At 37.0% G+C, this 5623-nt stretch overlaps 1 pseudogene; it reads right to left on the bottom strand.

Annotated features, from left to right (window-relative positions):
* Window positions 1-1133: 1133 nt before the first annotated feature.
* On the bottom strand, window positions 1134-4870 carry LOC107755007 (uncharacterized; annotated as a pseudogene).
* Between the last annotated feature and the right edge of the window lie 753 nt (window positions 4871-5623).

Below are 5623 nucleotides of genomic sequence, written 5' to 3'. Positions count from 1 at the left end.
GAAATATACCGTGATATCAATTTTGGCCATATCGTCCAGCCCTAAACTGGAGCATGTGTAAAAGTGGTAAGACTATACAGAGAGGACTCAGATAGGCTTTTGTCCTATTCTATATCGTAACGTTGAGACGGTAATGTTAAAAGAATACATTGGCGCTCATCACTGAACTCAGCAGAATAACATCATCATGGATCTCTTGCTATAATAGCAATACAATACTCCCACCTTGTGGGCTATTTCCTATGGAAGCTCGTTTCCGCCACTAAATAAATAAATAGCGACTTTTTACCTCACAATTCTGACTTTCTTTTTCTCAGAATTGCGAGATATGCTAAACACAATGCAACTCGCATAATGTAAGAATTGTGAATCATAGTTTATAACTCACTTTGTTCATATCTCGCAATTCTGAGAAAAAAGTCAGAATTTTAAGATAATATCTCTAATCCGATTTCTTACTAGTGCAATTATAATTGCAGATATCTCTAATTGTCATTGTGACTAGTCGAATTATAATTATGACTCGTCAAAATACAATTGTTCCTATCTTAAATTATATTTATGGATAGTCAAAACAAACTTTTAAATGCTAAAACGGCTTGCGATAATGTGACACTCTAATAAAGGACAGAATTGTTGTAGGCATTCGCGACTACGCACTCAGGGCCAGGCTGCTGAGAGAAAATGATTTAGACTTGCATAAAGCCATTCAAATGTGCCACGTTGCCGAGGCGAGCCGCACGCAGCTCTCTCAAATTCAAGTACAGCACACGCAGAAGTTCACGCAGTGAGACAAACGCGAACAAGACACGGAACACAATCCAACGATCCAGTCACGTCACATTACATCATGCAGAACTGTAAATACTGTGGAAAGGATCACAACAAAGGTAGATGTCCAGCATACGGAGAAAACTGCAAAAGATGTGGGAAAAGGAATCATTTTGCTAGTAAATGCATGACAACCAGGCCTCAGAAAAATATAAATACTGTATCTGAAGAGACTGATTCAGAAAACGAATTATATGTGGATGCTGTGAATGCAAGAAATGGAGATGATTGGATGGTAACCATCAGACTGAATGGCCATAAAACAAAATTCAAGATAGCCAGTGTCTATCTTGAATTTTGTTTTATGGCCATTCAGTCTGATGGCTCAATGCAACATCATTCCACAACCAATACACGCTCAAGGCTGTTCCACACTGCAAAAAGAGATGTGTTAAAAATGACACATGTTGTGTAGAATTTTAACACATGTATCGAGTGTGCTCAGGGACAACACATGTTGTGTTGAAGTTAACACAACAGATGTGTAAGCCATAACACACAAATTGTGTCAGGTAATTAAACACTCAAATGTGTCATTTTAACACATTAAGTGTTGATTAAATGCAATTAAAATGTCCAGAAACTACTAATTAATGATTACTAATTATTAACTACTAATATTGTGTTCATATTAAAACATTACTACTAATTAATGATTACTAATTATTAACTACTAATATTGTGTTAATATTAAAACATTAAACATAATTTGAAGAATTTGTAATTCTAAAACATTAAAACAAAACAGACAAGATGCAAGAATATTAGGCATTTAATCAAATGTAAATAACAAATAATACATTTCATCAACTTTAAATTTCAGCCTACATTCAGAAACCTGTCGTACTGGTATGGAACAACTCACTAAGGCTCACTAAGGGTGAGCAATTGTAACAGAAATTACATTTCTTGGTGAACTATACCTTATAAATGCATTAGTAATTATTTACAATACCTTATGATCTGTTAAGGTAATTTTTCATTATTATATAACACAAGCATTTGTAATGCACTATAGCTACAGCATAGAGAAAACTATTAACACATGGTAGACCGTTAACTGAAACAACAATTATACTGTACACAGTTGAGAAACAGGTCTCATAACAGGACTGAATTCATCTCAAAGTTATATACTTCAGCATATAAAACATTTTAAATCAGACAACATATCTACACACCTTAAAATAGTGACAGATGACTATAGCTCTTAAACAGATTGTAATAGATTATATGCATTTTACAGTAAAATTGTCTCAAAGTAGGTTATTAGAATACATCACTGAGTTTGAGTTTATTAGTAGATCATGTTATTGATGAAAACTTAAAGGGATAGTTCACCCAAGAATGAAAACGCTATCATCATTTACTCACCCTCATGTTGTTCCAAACCTGTACGAGTTTACTTCTTCTGTTGAACACACACACACACAAAGAGATTTCAACGAATGTTGGTTAACAGACAGTTGACAGTACCCATTGACTTCCATAGCATTTTCTTGCTGCTATAGAATTCAATGACATCAACTGTTGGGGTTACCAGCATTCGTTAAAATATCTTTGTGTGTGTGTTCAACAAAAGTAGTAAATTCTTAACGGATTATGCTTCGCCTTATATTCTTTATTTTTGTTGATATTGGTTGTATGCACTTTGGACACGTGTACATTCTTGGGAATTACTGTGCAGCCTGAAGTTTTTAAATAAGTTCTAGTACCTTGGCTTTCCTTTTGGTCGAAGTGGTCACATCAGTATTCAAAGAAAGAAAACACAGCGCTGAGCTGTGGTGGATAGGCCACATTGCATACCCAGTACAGCTTGAAGAGCATGTCCACAGCGCATGTCAGGCTCTCACTTGCAGGTATGGTCACTCTGTCATTTCTCGCGATGATTATGTATTGTCGTGTAGTACTCTTCAGACTGCCAATGCAGATCAGTTGTGGTTGGGTCTTTGATGTCTCAGAGTTGCTGCAGAGGGATGCAATGCTGGTTCCAGCCTTGGAGATGAGGGAAAAAAAAATATATATTTCGAAAGTTCAGAGAGCAAAAATAAAGATAAGTCAAAATTTAAGCTGTAATGCATCATTACAAAAAACCTTATGAAACATACCGGTACAAAATCACGTAGGAATGAAATTGCACATTTAACACTGTAGCGACTCCCAGGTAATGGTGGCAGAAGATGTGTAAGAACAACTAGTGCTGTGTAGCACTTCTCATCTGAAAATTAAATAAGAACAGATAAGAGGTACAATAAATGTTTTCAAGTGTAGGATTAAGTGTATTTTATTTACACATTATTCTACACAAGAGATGTGTGTATGTAAAGAAAACACTTACACACACACACACACACACACGTATTATACATACCATCTGTTTGGTCTTCCATCCCCTTTATAAGAGATGCAACAACACTTCTTTCCATGGCAGCCACTGCTTTCAGCTTTGGAATGATGTTGGCCTTCTATCGCCTGATGAACAGATCCGTCTTTCCATTCGTCATTTTGCCAAACTCGACATCCAGCTAAAAGAGGATACATTTTCAGAATATATTTTAAATCTACAGTGTCACTAACAATATCACAACTTTAGGATCGTTTGCTAAAACAATGACAGACTTACCAGACATGGCATATCCAAGAAGCGTGGGTATTCATGAAAGATTTCAGCTATTGTTGGAGTTCCCTTCATTATCCATGACCTACGCCTCGAATACGTCTGCTCCATTGCAGATTTGATTGAAGGAATATTCTCTGAAAAGGGCCTGAGCCTTTTCAGCCAAAAGAGCCAAAGTGATCCACTCACAGGCCACACTGCTATCCCCCTGGTCCTGGTCCTGTTCCAGGTCCAGTGTCACAACTTATCTTGCATTTTGTGTATCGACGCTGACCTGCTTCTAGCTTTCGGCGGATATTACGTAGTCTCAATTCCAAAAATCCAGAATGTGATGATGGATCGTAAAAATGCTCCTGAGATTATACAAAAAAATAAACAAATAAAATTCTCAACAATATTTTTTTTACTTCAGAATATTGACAATAGCGTAAGTGTGAACATGCAAGTCATGCGTTAGATTTTAACTTCTAAAATTCCTTATATGCATCAAAAAGTCAGATGGAACAAGCCGAAAATGAGTGCATCATGAGACAAAAGTCCACATGACAACAGTAAAGCAATGCAACAAACATGTTTTTTCTGTAACACTTTACAATAAGGTTCCATTTGTAAACATCAGTTAAATGCAGGGGTGCCCAAACTCGGTCCTGGAGGGCCGGTGTCCTGCAGAGTTTAGCTCCAACTTGCCTCAACACACCTGCCTTTAGGTTTCTAGTATGCCTAGTAAGAGCTTGATTAGCTGGTTCAGGTGTGTTTAATTAGGGTTGGAGCTAAACTCTTCAGGACACCGGCCCTTCAGGACCGAGTTTGGACACCCCTGGTTAAATGCATTAGCTAACATGAAAAGTACTTGTAAAGCATTTATTAATCTTAGTTAACATTAATTGCAACATTAACAAACACAGACATGACCCATACATCATGCTCCTAGACTACCGAAACACATCCCTGGAAAACCTCCCATCTCTGGCGCAAGTGTTAATGGGGCGTAGAACTCAGACACAGCTACCCACCGCACAAGCACTGCTTACGCCACAATGTATGACTGGCATACACAGACAACTCAAAAGCAACCAGCTCAAAACAAAACGGTACTATGACAGAGGTGCCAGATCTTAAGCCTGGTGATTACGTGCGCGTAAAGGAGAATGCACAGTGGAAGCCAGCAAAGGTGGTTGAAGTATGTGAAGCACCACACTCTTACATTGTGGAAAGTAATGGACAACAACTCAGACGGAATAGAAGACATCTCATTCAGACAAGAGAACAACTACGAAAAAGCATCACCTATGATTCAGTACAAGAGTGCATTACCCAATTGCCACCAACAGGAGAAGAGGGAAGTAATGAACTGGATGCACAGTCCAGGGCAGTTACAGAGTCCAGTGTCAATGTCCAGTCCAATACGACAGAGCCCAGCATTACAGAAGCGAGATATCCCAAAAGAGTTTGTAAATCACCTATGAGATTAGACTTATGAACTGAGACTCTTTGGTGATGCATATTACTGGTAACTACTGTTTACAGATAAGTTTGGTACTCTTTAATTGTTAGTAATACTGTCCCCAGTTATGTATTAAATTCTGTTATGTTCTGTTACTATTTAATTTTAGTGAAAAAAGGGGAGATGTAACATGTGTGTTGCCTACCAGGTGAGGGCGCTAACAGTTAAGACTCACTGGAGAGCAGAGCCGAATAAAGTCAGTTGTTATTAACGTGCAGACTCATTTATAACGCACATATAGTATTGTAGTTGACGCAATGCCAGCAGGATTTTTGAGGCTTTAGTGAATCTAAGCAATCAACATTTAAAAAAGAGATCTTATTAAACGGTATTGATATTAAAGATAAAAAATGCAATAATATATATATTTTTAGATATTTTATTCATTGCCCTGCAACATTTCAATATAAGTACTTTTGGAATAACCTTTTTGAGAATATCAATTGGAAATTGATTTGGACTTATAATAACAAATACTGGGTCACTAATAAAGTTAGTGAAATTTACTTTAAATGTATGCATATAATTTATCCAACTAACCAGTTCCTCAAGAGATACAAAGCTGATCTCTCCGAATATTGTGTTTTTTGTGGAATGGATGTTGAGACTGTTTTGCATCTTTTTTTCTAATGCATGTATGTTCATATTTTTTCGGGGATTGAGGTTGAATG

The sequence above is a fragment of the Sinocyclocheilus rhinocerous genome, unplaced genomic scaffold (assembly GCF_001515625.1).
Source record: "Sinocyclocheilus rhinocerous isolate Xijiao unplaced genomic scaffold, SAMN03320098_v1.1 scaffold5036, whole genome shotgun sequence".
Lineage (NCBI taxonomy): Eukaryota > Metazoa > Chordata > Actinopteri > Cypriniformes > Cyprinidae > Sinocyclocheilus > Sinocyclocheilus rhinocerous.
Note: the sequence above shows the minus strand (reverse complement) of the source record. Positions and strands in the feature narration are given on the sequence as shown.